We start from the raw sequence: 15,108 nt of genomic DNA, 5'->3' as shown, positions 1-15,108 counted from the left end.
GAATTTATACGGCTGCATCCCCGAAATTTTATGGAACAGGCTTTGCGCCGCGAAAACATAAAGTTCCACAATGACGTGAGTGTTCGGACTAATGAAACACGAGTTAAGATAGTACTGGGGAATTACTGTGAAGATCTCAGAGACAGTGCAGAACGTACTGGGCAGCGTACCCGCGAGATCAGTCAGCTGCTAGCGGCCTCGCTTCCGGCTATTGTGGCGGCCGGACCTCAAGTGTTTGGGAGTTTCCCCACTGCGTGAGGGAGGGTGTGGAGGCGGAGGAGCCGCTGCCTGTGCCCACGGACACAAAGCCCCCGTGTGTGCGTGGGCGGGCTGTGTGGGGACCGGCTTGGCGGCCCAGCCCAAACACACGCAGCTTCCGCCCATTCACACGACCGCGGGCCACCTCACACACCGCAGAAGGCTACACGCGCGCTTCCTCTCACAGCGGCGCCAGCTGGCGTCGACACACCACCACAGTGACGCCCACGCTTCTCAATGAATGGGTCAGAAGAACGCAACTGAAACTTTTAAGAGTTCTATATAAATACAGCAAACTGTAACCAGTCATTTTTTTAAATATTCTTCATTCCATTAACCTGCTTTCGAACCTTTTCAAGCTCATCTTCAGATGGTGCACAAGAGATTACATGTCTCTTTCATAGCTGAGTTTGCAAAGAGCGCATTCCTGGCCAAGAGAAATCCACTAACATCAAAGATAGGTGATAATTTGAGAAAGAAATTACCGAGAATGTACGTTTCGAGCACAGCGTTGTATTAGTGATACATTGACTGTTGCAAGAAAGAACAGAAGAGATACAAAACATCTGAGACGTGGTGCGTTACAGAAGAATGTTGAAAATAAGGTGGATTGAAGAAATAAGAAAGGAGGGGGTTCGCTGTGGAATCGTAGAGGAAAGGAATGTATGGCAAACACTGACAAGAAGAACGGACAGGATGATAGGGCTTCTGTTAAGACGTCAAGGAGTAACTTGCATGGTACTGGAGATAGCTGTAGAGGCTAAAAACAGACAGAGATTGGAATACATGCAGGAAATAATTGAGGACGTAGGTTACAAGTGCTAGTCTGAGATCAAAAGGTTGGTACAGGAGACGAAGTCATGGCAGGCCGCATTAAACTACTCAAAAGACTGATGATTCAGGAGAAAAAGAAAACTTGGAGCTGGCTTTTTAAGGCGATTTGGCTCCATTCATTTTTGGATCCACTCGCCATATAAACCATATTCATGGCCATACATTAAAGCACGTTCCATATTCTTGTCATATAGCCAGTGCCCAGCATAATGCTACGAAGGACTAATGTAACCTCCTGTGCACTATCTGAAGATGAACTTGAAAAGGTTCGAAAACCGGTTTAACCGTTTCAAGAAACTGGTCGCAGTTTTCTGTATTTATATTGAATAAACAGTCAACAGTTTTTAAACGTGCGTAGTGGATGAGTTTACTTAAGAGTTCTTCCTATGCAGGGAGCCAAAGCCGTTGTAAGTTTCCTCGAGACATGTACCTGGGTAAAAAAGAATATTCTTTTTAATTTGATAAAAATACTTTTTGGGTTCAAATGGTTCAAATGGCTCTGAGCACTATGGGACTCAACTGCTGAGGTCATTAGTCCCCTAGAACTTAGAACTAGTTAAACCTAACTAACCTAAGGACATCACAAACATCCATGCCCGAGGCAGGATTCGAACCTGCGACCGTAGCGGTCTTGCGGTTCCAGACTGCAGCGCCTTTAACCGCACGGCCACTTCGGCCGGCTTACTTTTTGGGGATAATAGTGATTATTTAATTTCGTCCCAGTGGTAACTGTTAAGTGAGAAATACGCTACAAATTGATATTGTATTTCAGTTGAACATTCACATCTATTATGTATCATCTGCGACTGTTAATGTGTTAACGGATCCTTCTGTCTGCAGGGACCTGTGCCGTGCTAATGCTGTATACTGAGTAAAGGGGCCAGCAGCTCGGCGCGTCGAGTACGACTGCTCCCGGTAAGCCAAAGTTTATCACAAAATAGTTCCTAAGACACTATACGACGAGTCGGCTGATATTCATTGCCATCTCGTTATGACCATGGCTACACTATGTGATCAAAAGTATCCGGACACCACCAAAAGCATACGTTTTTCACATTAGGCGCATTGTGCTGCCACCTACTGCCAGGTACTCCATATCAACGCCCTCATTAGTCGTTAGACATCGTGAGAGAGCAGAATGGGGTGCTCCGCGGAACTCACGGAACGTGGTCAGGTGATTGGGTGTCACTTCTGTCACCCGTCTGTACGCGAGATTTCCACACTCCTAAACATCCCTAGGTCCACTGTTTCCGATGTGATAGTGAAGTGGAAACGTCAAGGGACTCGTACAGCACAAAAGCGTACCGGCCGACCTCGTCTGTTGACTGACAGAGACCGACAGTTGAAGACGGTCGTAATGTGTAATAGGCAGACATCTATCCAGACCATCGTACAGGAATTCCAGACTGCATCAGGATCCACTGCAAGTACTATGACAGTTAGGCGGGAGGTGAGAATACTTGGATTTCATGGTCGAACGGCTGCTCATAAGCCACACATCACTCCGGTAAACGCCAAACGAAACCTCACTTGGTTTAAGGAGCGTAAACATTAGACGATTGAACAGTGGTAAAACGATGTGTGGAGTGAGAAATCACGGTACAAAAGTGGCGATATGATGGCAGAGGGTGGGTATGGCGAATGTCCGCTGAACATCATCTGCCAGCGTGTGTAGTGCCAACAGTAAAATTCGGAGGCGGCGGTGTTATGGTGTGGTCGTGTTTTTCATGGAGGGGGCTTGCACTCCTTGTTGTTTTGCGTCTGCACTATCACAACAGAGGACTGCACTGATGTTTTAAGCACCTTCTTGCTGCCGGCCGAGTGGCCGTGCGGTTAAAGGCGCTGCAGTCTGGAACCGCAAGACCGCTACAGTCGCAGGTTCGAATCCTGCCTCGGGCATGGATGTTTGTGATGTCCTTAGGTTAGTTAGGTTTAACTAGTTCTAAGTTCTAGGGGACTAATGACCTCAGCAGTTGAGTCCCATAGTGCTCAGAGCCACCTTCTTGCTTCCCACTATTGAAGAGCAATTCGGAGATGGCGATTGTATCTTTCAATACGATCGAGCACCTGTTCATAATGCACGGCCTGTGGCGGAGTGGTATAACATCCCTGTAATGGACTGGCCCGCACAGAGTCATGACCTGAATCGTATAGAACACCTTTGGGATGTTTTGGAACGCCGTCTGACATCGGTACCTCTCCACAGTGCAGCATTCCGCGAAGAGTAGGCTGCCATTCCCCAAGAAACCTTCTAGCACCTGATTGAACGTATGCCTACGAGAGTGTAAGGTGTCATCAAGGCTAAGGGTGGTCCAACACCATATTGAACTCCAGCATTAGCGATGGTGGGCGCCACGAACTTTTAAGTCATTTTCAGCCAGGTGTCCGCTTACTTTTGATCACATATGCTACGTGCTTCACTTATGCTCATGTATTTTCAGTACGTTACATGTAATATACCTGCGCAGGGTGGTCCACATATCAAAAATGTTTTCAATCCATCTTCTTTTTTCAAAGCCGCCATGAAGTACATCATTCTTGTGTCAGCTGGAGAATGTATAACGGTGAAAAAGTCCTTCTGACGAATCGACACGCTGCCAGGTCACAGAAGTTTACTCCACAGGGGGTCGATTGATAAGACTATAAATTACACGTAACTGAATATTTTCACCTGCACTTAACACAAATACGATCTCGCCGTAAAGAAGAATGTAATAATTTAATTTCCATTCCAAAGAAGGCAGTTGCTGACAAGTGTCAATATTACCGAACTATCTGGTTAATTAGTTATGGCTACAAAATGCTGAAACGAAGTATGTACAGAGGAAAGGGAATAAAATAGAGGCCCACGGCGGGGAAGATCAGTATGACCATACAGAAATACGCGATGCCATGCTGACCCTACGGCTTATTTTAGATGATAAACTGAAAAAATGCAAACTTACATTTATATCATTCGTAGAGTTAGTGACGGCTTTTGAAAACATTGACTGGGATACATTGAAATACTGAAGGTGGGAGGTTAAAATATAGGGAGCGAAATGTTGTCTGCAACTTGTACAGAAACCAGACTGCAATTATAAGTGTCGAGGGGTATGAAAGGGAAACAGTGGTTGAGAACAGAGTGAGACAGGACTGTAGCTTATCCCCAATGTTATTCAATCTGTACATTGAGTAAGCAGTAAATGAAGTCGAGGAGAAGTTGGAGAAGGGAATTGGAGTTCAGCGAGGAAAAATAAAAACTGCCGATGACATTGTAATTCTGTCAGAGACGGCAAAATACTTGCAAGACCGGTTGAACGGAATGGATACTGCCTTGAAAAGAGGTTGTAAGGCGAGTTTCGGCCGCAGTAAATCGAGAGTAATGAAATTTAATCGAATTAAATCACGTGATGCTACAGGATCAAATTAGGAAATGAGACACTAAAGCGAATCGATTGAGTATTGCTATTCGGTCAGCAAAATAGCTGACTGTGGCTGAAGTAGAGAGGATATCAAATGCAGGCTGGTAATAATGGCAAAAAAGGTTTCTGAAAAACAAAAATTTCTTAACGTGTATAAATTTACAAGTGCTATAAACTTAGGTTTGCTTTTTTTAAATTTAATTTCTAAGATAAGTCTTATGGGCTGTATATCTTACCTACATTTCTTCAGAACCCAAACTGACCTTCAATGGGGCTGACTAGCTACCAAGTTTTCCATTCTTGGCATCCATTAATTTCGTACTTACACTTCGTACGTAAATCGGTGCGTGCGCGAGTGAAAGTCGGGGCGTGATTCCCAGACAGTAGTGTGATTTTTTATGTTAATCATCGATTTTTCCACATCTGTGAGTGATATGTTAATGTGAAAATGATACAAGTTACACCGTGACTCGGAGGGCGCGTTAAACTGTGGGTTGCTTTGTAACTGCCTGGATAAGGCGACGGAGTACCGCCTCTAATAGAACCACGTTTAGTAAAGCCTTGCCGTGTTCAACTGCATCTTTAGATTGAAGTTTTAACTTTATGGTAAATTAAGAATAAGAGTAAATATGTCTCAGAGTGCCATCTTCAGTTTTATTTAAACAAGGCCGATTTCGAGGTTTCTAGCCTCACCTTCAGATACACCTTATGCATAATGAAATGCTGAGACTGGTAGCCCTCACAATAAACTAATATCTTAAGTTACACGGCCGTCGGTGAATTTCATTGAACACCCTTAGCTGCTTACAGGCGTTGACATACGTCAACGGGGACAGATGAAAATGTGTGCCCCGACTGGGACTCAAACCCGGGATCTCCTGCTTACATGGCAGACGCTCTGTCCATCCGAGCCACCGAGGACATAGAGAATAGCGCGACTGCAGGGATTTATCTCTGGCACGCCTCCCGCGAAACCCACATTCTCAACGTATTGTCCCGCACTACATTCTTAGTGCCCCTGCCCATTATACTTGTTACTCGCGGAGCGTTGTCGATTCCCGTAAGAGATCGGCACTGTTTGTGCATTCGCACAGAAGAAGAAGATGGTCAAGTGACCGGTGAGCCTTAACTATAAATCCCTGCCGTCGCGCTATCCTCTGTGTCCTCGGAGGCTCAGGTGGATAGAGCGTGTGCCATGTGAGCAGGAGATCCCGCGTTCGAGTCCCGCTCGGGGCACACATTTTCATCTGTCCCCGTTGACATATGTCAACGCCTCTAAGCAGCTAAGGGTGTTCATTTCATTGTAATTAAATTCCTGTCGTAATCTACTCATTAAGAGGTATAATCTCGCATTAAAGATTTAACACATCAACTCAAGTATTAAAGCTAGGAACTGTGTCTGTGTTTTGAGACAGTGTAACTCAGGGCGCGCAAATTAACCGTATTGTATTTACGCAGTGTTTGAGAATGAGAGCACTCAGCGACCTCCAACGAACTTTAATGATAATTTCAGACTTTTTTTTAAGCTTCTTCACGCTGAAATCTCCCACAAAATACCGGATGGAAAGAAGTTTATTACTTACAACATTTTAGCTGTTCTTGCTGTAAAACAACAGCATCAGGCATGACATTTTAATTTATTCCTTCTTTACTGCTAACTCTATTCGCATCAGATTTTGTGGAAAGTATCCACGTACACTTGCTAAATATCATTTCATGACACATAGTTAGGAAGACATAGCGTTTTATACATGGTAGTTCGATTCTTTAAAGAATCGGGCTTTGGGGGGGGGGGGGCAATAATTGATTTTACTCTAAAATGCACAGAAATGTAAAAGTAATTTCTAAAATACTATGGAAGTCTATCCAATTTAATCAATAACCCCACATACTTTAATTCGGCAATATCACTGTATAAATATTTCTCTCCTATGCCTGCATGAACTTATTACCTGTGACTTCAGCATAAGAGCATTAATTAATCTCACGAACGGAAGACGTCAAGGAAGTTGTTGATACATAGGCAATAAGTAATGCAATAGGATTACGAGGGCTGTTTTCTTTCGACCTCTGATCGTTGCCTCTGCTGTTTGCGGCCAAGAATTCTTATGAAGAAGGGAACGCATGACAGTTATGTTACGTGGGCTGCTTGAAATCAAGCCGAACCCCTCAACAGGACTTCTCACTTATGGGGAGACACTATTTTCTAGTCATCTTTACCTGCTCACTGTGCGATATGACGGGATACACGGGCATTCTAGATGCCCTGCGCAGCACATCTGCGCAAAGCTTAACAGGATTTTCAATGTGCTTTTTATTTCACCACCGATCGGTGGTCGAGAAAAAATAGAAAAGCACTCGTATGTATGCACCGGATAATTGCAGTTATTTAATGTGAACAGGTACAATTGAAGTGGGGAGGGGGGGGGGGGGGTAGAAACCTGGAATTTGATTTTGTTAAAATGAAATTGAAGATCATTTAGTCATTTAGTCACAGTCTGGGCCACATTCATTCTTACTTTCAAGTTTTACTCGTATTTACGACAACGAGTATATTAAGTACGAAAGGTCCTGCAAATGTTGCGTAGAACGTAACTGCTACCAGTATGCTACTTTGCGAAGTAGGAAACTGCTAGGAAAAACACGCAGAAAATAATAGGCGGACATTCTTGTAAGATGGTGAGATCTGCTTGATATATTGTCGCGTACCGTTGCTTGTGTGCTCGCCCAGACACCCACACATACACACACAGGAAATAATGAACCGCTGATGTCAGTATGCTACTAAATAACAAGAAAGGGCACTGAACGCCACTAAATTACGAAGTGTACGTGCCGCCGTGTTTTATTACGCCAATTAACTGACCGGCAGCGGAAAGTGTATGTTCTACAGCACGCAAGCTTCTGCAGCCTCGGAGGGGGCGGGTGAATCACGTCCTCTTGGTGAGGCCGTACGGAGCAGCAGTATTACATCACGAGATTTCGTGCGACGAATATGGCTGCTCGCTATAACGTGGCCAGCTGCAAGTAGCATTATTGACAGCAAAGTGGAGACCAACTATCTAGCCATCCACGCATAACACACAAAGCTAATCTTGAATCTGTAAACCAAGCCTGAAATATCTTATATACAACCACGTACACACTCGGCAACCCTCTATGAAGTGCGCGACGAAGCGTACTTCATAACAGTGATACTCATTTTCCGCCCTTTCCTCTTCGCCTATTAAGTGAGGAAAAATATCTACAGGGTGCGTCAAAAAAATGTATACACATTGAAGCGTCATAGTAAATTTATTTCCCGTTCTACAATGTTAAATTTCTGAAAGTGGGAAGCTTTAAGTCCAATTAGAAAAATAAATGTACTTTGCAAATGCGATTAATTTTCGATTAATTTTCAAACTGGTGGCCTTCAGCATCAATACATTTCTGAGTACGAGTCACCACTGATTCCGTACATCGTACCAAAGTGTCCAATGAGATTTCTGCGCACACCGCCTGAATCTCATTCCAAAGTGTGTCCAGGTTACGTAGTTTACGTTTGTACATCTCATCTTTAACTGTGCCCCATAAGAAGAAATCCAGCGTCGTGAGGTCTGGAGAGCGTGCAGGAAACTCGATTGGTCCCTTGCTTCCTATCCACTGGCCTGGCACATTGTGATCCAGGTATGCTCGTACGTCCCCATGATAGTGCGGCGGGGCGCCATCTTGTTGGAAATAAATCTCATCATTACCGTATAATGCACGAATGGCAGGGAATATGTAGTCAGCAAGCACTGCTAGGTACGTTTCTCCAGTAACAGTACCTTCAAAGCGGAAATGCCCAATGAGTCCCCTTGCAGACAAACCACACCACACATTTACACCAGGCAAATTCACAGCCTTTTCAACTGTAATGTGAGGATTATCTTCAGCCCAGTACACACAATTGTGCCTATTGACTTTTCCACTGAGTTTGAATTGGGCTTCATCCGACCAAATTATGCTACCCATAAATCCCGGTTCACGTCTCACCATCACCCGAACCCATTCACAAAATTCTAACCTTCGATCTGGATCGTTGTCACTTGGCTGTTGCACCAGCCTTGGAATGTACACACGAAACTTGCCTTTCTCCAGAATGCGTAGCACACTACTAGCACTTATATTACTCTCACGTGCCGCTTGCCTTGAAGATTTTTGAGGGGAACGCTGAAACAGTTCCAAGACCGTAGTTGTGGAATCATCACTTGTAGCTGTACGAGGTCGCCCTGATCGACCTTTATGCACATCACACACTGTTCCAAGAATTTCGAATTTTTCTCCTGGACGTGTAATTGTTAACCTTGAAGGTGGTTCTGTACCATACTCACTTCTCCACTGTCTTCGAACTGCAGCTACATTCTCAAACTTCCAGTACCACTTAATTATCTGCTTCCGCGCTTCAAAGCTTAAAGGCACGTCCGCCACGTTGCAGTTACTTCCTTGTCACTGCTGCCACCTGTTGAAGAAACATAACATTACTTTCTCACAGATATTTAACCTTGTAGAACGGGAAATAAATTGTCTATGACAGTTCAAAGTGTGCATACATTTTTTTGAAACACCCTGATTATATACTTCTGTACACGTCTTAATCTCCCTCATACTTTTCTCGTGGTCACCTTCGTAAGATATGCACTATTTAATCAACAATATCCGGAAAGCGATAGGTGGACAGTAGTAAGGGGTGTGTCCACCTAAATCTCCGCTGGGGAAATTTTCAGTGAGGCGTCCGAATGTCTGTGGCGGGATGGCAGCCCATTCTTCCTCAAGAGCCGGAAGTACAGAACCTAATGATGTTGAACGCTAGGTTCTGAAACGGAGTCGACGTTCTAAGTAATTCCAAAAGTGTTCAATATGGGTTGAGGTTGGTACTTTGGGCAGGCCACACCAATTCAGGAGCGTTATTGTCCACAAACCGTTGCCTCACAGATGTTGCTATATCACAGGGTGCACTGTCATGCTGAACCAAACCATCCATCGTCTTTGAAACGTTCCTCTACTGTACGCAGCATACAATGGTGTAAACTGTTCATATTCTTCCACATTTACCGTTTTCTTAATCCCAACAAAGGGACCACAATCATCACCTCGAAAAACAGCCCCATACGATAACACCGCCTCCTCTCTACTACACTGCTGGCATTACACCTGATGGCAGATTACGTTCTCCAGACGTTCACCAACCCAAACTCTTCCATCGGACTGTCACATGGTACATCGTGATTCACCACTCCAAATCAGTCGTTTCGTCCTCCGCTGTCCATTGGCCTCTCTCTTTACATTACCTCAATCGTCGCTTGGCCTTGACTACAAGAGTATGTGGCTTGTAAGGAGCTGTGCGACCATTGCATCCTATTCTTTTTAACTCCCTATGCACAGTTTTTGTGTTAGCTGGACTAATGGTAGCACTTTGGAACTCACGGGGATTTCACAACTACCCTTCGCTGTTGTCGATGGTGACTGTCTGTCAGTGCACGAGGTCTCCCTGGTCGTGGTTTAGCTGTGTCGCTTTTCCACTTCACAATCACATCAGAACAATAGACTTGGGCAACATTAGAAGGGTTGAAATGTCCCTGATGCATTTGTTAATCGGGTGACATCCAATTACTAGTCCACGTTCGAAGTCATTAAGCTCTCTTGACCAACCCATGCTGCTGTCACTGCTTCTCTACTGTCAATATAATAATCCACGTCCCGTTTAATACTTGCATGTCCGCCTTTTGTGATATTTAATAGTCAGTTCCACATTACATAGACCTGTTCGGAAACTTTTGTTCACAAAGTGTATGACAGTGTGGCAGCAGAACTGTTTCTCCATCTTCTTCCACTACCATAACTTAAAAATTATCTAACACGTCTTTAATAAGAACAGAGTCACCCTTCTTTGGGGATTCCCATTTAAGAAAGGAAGGAAAATTAAACTGTAATACACTACTGGCCATTAAAATTGCTACACCAAGAAGAAATGCAGATGATAAACGGGTATTCATTGGACAAATGTATTATACTAGAACTGACATGTGATTACATTTTCACGCAATTTGGGTGCATAGATCCTGAGAAATCAGTACCCAGAACAACCACCTCTGGCCGTAATAACGGCCTTGATACGCCTGGGCATTGAGTCAAACAGAACTTGGATGGCGTGTACAGGTACAGCTGCCCATGAAGCTTCAACACGATACTACAGTTCATCAAGAGTAGTGACTGGCGTATTGTGACGAGCCAGTTGCTCGGCCACCATTGACCAGACGTTTTCAATTGGTGAGAGATCTGGAGAATGTGCTGGCCAGGGCAGCAGTCGAACATTTTCTGTATCCAGAAAGGCCCGTACAGGACCTGCAACATGCGGTCGTGCATTATCCTGCTGAAATGTGGGGTTTCGCAGGGATCGAATGAAGGATAGAGCCATGGGTCGTAACACTTCTGAAATGTAACGTCCACCGTTCAGAGTGCCGTCAATGCGAACAAGAGGTGACCGAGAAGTGTAACCAATGGCACCCCATACCATCACGCCGGGTGATACGCCAGTTTGGCGAGGACGAATACACACTTCCAATGTGCGTTCAGCGCAATGTCTCCAAACACGGATGCGAACATCATAATGCTGTAAACAGAACCAGGATTCATCCGTTTTGCCATTCGGGCTCCTAGGTTCGTCGTTGAGTACACTGTCTGTGATGCAGCGTCAGGGGTAACCGCAGCCATGGTCTCCGAGCTGATAGTCCATGCTGCTGCAAACGACGTCGAACTGCTTGTGCAGATGGTTGTTGTCTTGCAAACATCCCCATCTGTCGACTCAGGGATCGAGACGTGGCTGCAAGATCCGTTACAGCCATGCGAATAAGATGCCTGTCATCTCGACTGCTAGTGATACGAGGCCGTTGGGATCCAGCACGGCGTTCCGTATTACCCTCCTGAACCCACCGATTCCATATTCTGCTAACAGTCATAGGATCTCGACCAACGCGACAGCAATGCCGCGATACGATAAACCGCAATCGCAATAGGCAACAGTCCGACCTTAATCAAAGTCGGAAACGCGATGGTACGCATTTCTCCTCCTTACACGAGGCGTCACAACAACGTTTCACCAGGCAACGGCGGTCAACTGCTGTTTGTGTATGAGAAATCGGTTGGAAGCTTTCCCCATGTCAGCACGTTGTAGGTGTCGCCACCGGCGCCAGCCTTGTGTGAATGCTCTGAAAAGCTAATCATTTGCATATCACAGCATCTTCTTGTTGTCAGTTAAACTTTCCGTCTGTAGCACGTCATCTTCGTGGTGTAGCAATTTTAATGGCCAGTAGTGTATATCAGTTGCTAACGGAGTTTGTCTGCTCTTGATGCGGCTACTGTGTACGCCTGAGTCGGTATCCAGGGGAAGGAAGTTTTCTCCAGCCTGAAGTTGGCCGGCCAATCTGTCCCTAATCCCCACAAAACAGGTGTTTCTCTAACTCTCCTAAAATGGGGGTGATGGAGGCTTACCTTGATGGCTCAAAGGCCAGTATTTTCCCAGAATGACAGGTATTTCCCGACATCTCTTAGGAAATTAGTTTTTGAGAGCCCTGACAGGAAGCAGCCAACGTTAACAGAAAACGGCCAACGGAAATCCTTCAATTCTGTTCCTCATGCTGTTTGGCTGAATTTTAAATAATTTCGTACCGCTGCTTGGAACTCGCCTAATCGTCCGGCAGACCCTGTAGAGTGAAGGAGTTGCGTGCCCCGTGGAAAGGAGGTGGTGTTTCGGTAATGTATTTCGGGAGATGGTGATCTTTCGTCATCAGCTGGGTTATTTCCTGCGATATGGAAAACTGAGAGAATCCGGAAGTGCGTTCCAGTGTGAGGACGCCTAATTATGTGGGCTCCTTTTAGGGTTCCCTCGACGCCTGTGGCTTTTTAATGAGCGCGCAAGTGCTCGACAGGAAGATGCATATTATCAGAGCGTGGAGCCATTAGCTAGCTGGAGGTAGTGCTCATTGAACGAAGCGGACTATGCAAGTTTTAATTCGAGCAAATAAACTCCATTTCTTTCCTTTGATTTTTAAGTGTAGTCTTTTGGTGTACTTGTTTCCTTTTTCTCTTCGCGGACGCTATGGGGAGAAGTGTGTTTGGTTGTTGTTTCATTAGTTTGGGCCATAAGTTCGAAGCGTTTTTCCATAAGTTTAATAATCATAACAGATACATAAAACATAGACTTCACTCGTCAATAGTATGTTCTCCTTCACTAGTTGCTATAATTTTCAGATTCTGCGACAGAAGAAATCAGAGGTTTTGAGGCGAAGAACACGAGTCATTTCGGAGCGCACTTACATCCGGAAAGGAAATTTCTTAAAGGTTGTTCGATAGAGAGAGGAAAAGGTAGAGATCTGAGGGCGCAAGATCTGGTAAATAAAGTGGGTGCGGCATGAATTCTCAATCTAACTCCTGTATAGTGCTTCTTGCCTGTCTTGCAGAATGCGGGCGGCCATTATCGTGTAACAGCATCACTGCACGCAGTCTTTGTGGTCGTTGTCCTTGGATTGTACCTGTAAGGTGCCTCGATTGTTGAATATAAATGTCAGAGGTGACGGTTACACCTCGGGGAAGTAATTCGTAGCACACTACACCGTCCATGTTCCACCATATGCGTAACATTCTCCTTTGTGGATACGAGCAAGCCTTTGTACGGGGCCGGCCGGTGTGGTCGTGCGGTTCTAGGCACTTCAGTCTGGAACCGCGTGACCGCTACGGTCGCAGGTTCGAATCCTGCCTCGGGCATGGATGTGTGTGATGTCCTTAGGTTAGTTAGGTTTAAGTAGTTCTAAGTTCTAGGGGACTGATGACCACAGATGTTAAGTCCCATAGTGCTCAGAGCCATTTGAACAATTTGAACATTTGTACGGGGAGTTGCTGTTTAGTCTGGGCTCAACCATTGCTTTCTTCTCCTTGTGTTAGCATAGAGACACCACTACCTGTCATCAGTAACTATACAGGATAGGAATGGTCGGTGTTGTTCAAGAGCCAATTGATGAGGAGCAAGCGGACAATAAATGTTCAAATGTGTGTGAAATCTTATGGGACTTAACTGCTAAGGTCATCAGTCCCTAAGCTTACACACTATTTAACCTAAATTATCCTAAGGCCAAACACACACACCCATGCCCGAGGGAGAACTCGAACCTCCGCCGGGACCAGCCGCACAGTCCATGACTGCAGCGCCTTAGACCCAAGCGGACATGCACATGTGGCCACCTGTTGATTTTTGTGAGTTTGGTTTAGAGCATGCAATACCCATAGACCCAATTTTTGAACCGTTCTCCTTGCTTGCAAATGTCGCGCGATAGTGTAATGACCTCATTTCATCACATATACCGGTTCTCGAGTACACTGGCGTGGGTTGTTGTGGCTTAATGCGTTTAACCGATCTTCATCAAACCCCAAGGGCTTCCTGAGCGTGGAGAGTTGCTAATGTCAAAGCTATCTTCTTTAAAACGAGAAAACCATTTTCTTATGCTTATCCATCACGGATATTTTAGAACCGTGACTGTATATTGAATGTAAATAATTTATACACAACTGCAACCAGTAACTTTTTTTTAATAATAATGCTTTATTACATGAACCGGTTTTCGAACCTTTTCAGGTTCATCTTCAGATGGTTCGAAAACCGGTTCATGTAATAAAGCATTATTATTGAAAAAAATGACTGGTTGCGGATGTGTATAACTTATTTACAACCATTTTCTTGCCTTGCTCTGTTCAATGGTATTATCCCCAGACACGGCGCAAATGTTTCTGGCTGCCTCCGCTGCTGTCAAAGCCTCTATTGAACTCAAACAGAAGAATATGTCGGAAATGTTCCTATTTCCCCACTCGGCACTCTATTTTCTAGCGACCACAGCTCCACTATCTCCAGATCGAGCGGTTCTAGGCGCTACAGCCTGGAGCCGCGCGACCGCTACGGTCGCAGGTTCGAATCTTGGCTCGGGCATGGAGTGTGTGATGTCCTTAGGTTAGTTAGTTTTAAGTAGTTCTAAGTCTAGCGGACTGATGACCTCAGAAGTTAAGTCACATAGTGCTCAGAGCCATTTGAACGATGTGTAAAATGTAATAGTAGTACTGTACTAAGAATCGTTAAATCAGTGAAATAACATTTCAGAACAAGGAGAAAACATTGCTATAGATGAAATTAGTAGTAGCACTTGTAGAGTGTATTTCTGACACCCGATGGCGCTGTATTTTCGGCTATTGCCTGTTTATGCTGTTGTCTGTACGGCAGGGACTGATTTAACGATCTGTTCTGTAATTTTAAATTTTACATACATTTGACCTAAATATTAATAGTAAATTTGTCATATTTTAGAATTTTGAAAAATAAAGACTATCTTATAGAGGACGTGCGTATATTGCGCAAAGAGGAGGAACAAAACCTAAGAAATTTTTATATCTATATAAGACCGGTGTTTTACATTTTATAGCTAGTTTGACAACGCATGAACCTGTGTTTAGTGTATGCCGCCTTTAGGTATGAACTATATGTATTTCGCATAAATTCAGTTAGATTACTAATAAGCCTGTTTAAATACTGCACTTATTTTTAGGTTTTAAT

At 44.5% G+C, this 15,108-nt stretch overlaps 1 protein-coding gene across 2 annotated transcripts in view; it reads left to right on the top strand.

Annotated features, from left to right (window-relative positions):
* The window catches only part of LOC126088532 (protein artichoke-like), a 591,709-nt gene that overhangs the window by 303,198 nt on the left and 273,403 nt on the right, over positions 1-15,108 (top strand). For both annotated transcript variants that reach the window (XM_049906705.1, XM_049906704.1), the window contains exon 2: positions 1,933-2,007. The gene's annotated coding sequence lies outside the window, so the exon portion shown is untranslated. The remainder of the gene's footprint in view (positions 1-1,932; positions 2,008-15,108) is intronic.

The sequence above is a fragment of the Schistocerca cancellata genome, chromosome 6, assembly GCF_023864275.1.
Source record: "Schistocerca cancellata isolate TAMUIC-IGC-003103 chromosome 6, iqSchCanc2.1, whole genome shotgun sequence".
Taxonomy (NCBI): Eukaryota; Metazoa; Arthropoda; class Insecta; order Orthoptera; family Acrididae; genus Schistocerca; species Schistocerca cancellata.
The sequence above is the reverse complement of the archived record's forward strand: the minus strand, read 5'-3'. Positions and strand labels throughout refer to the sequence as shown.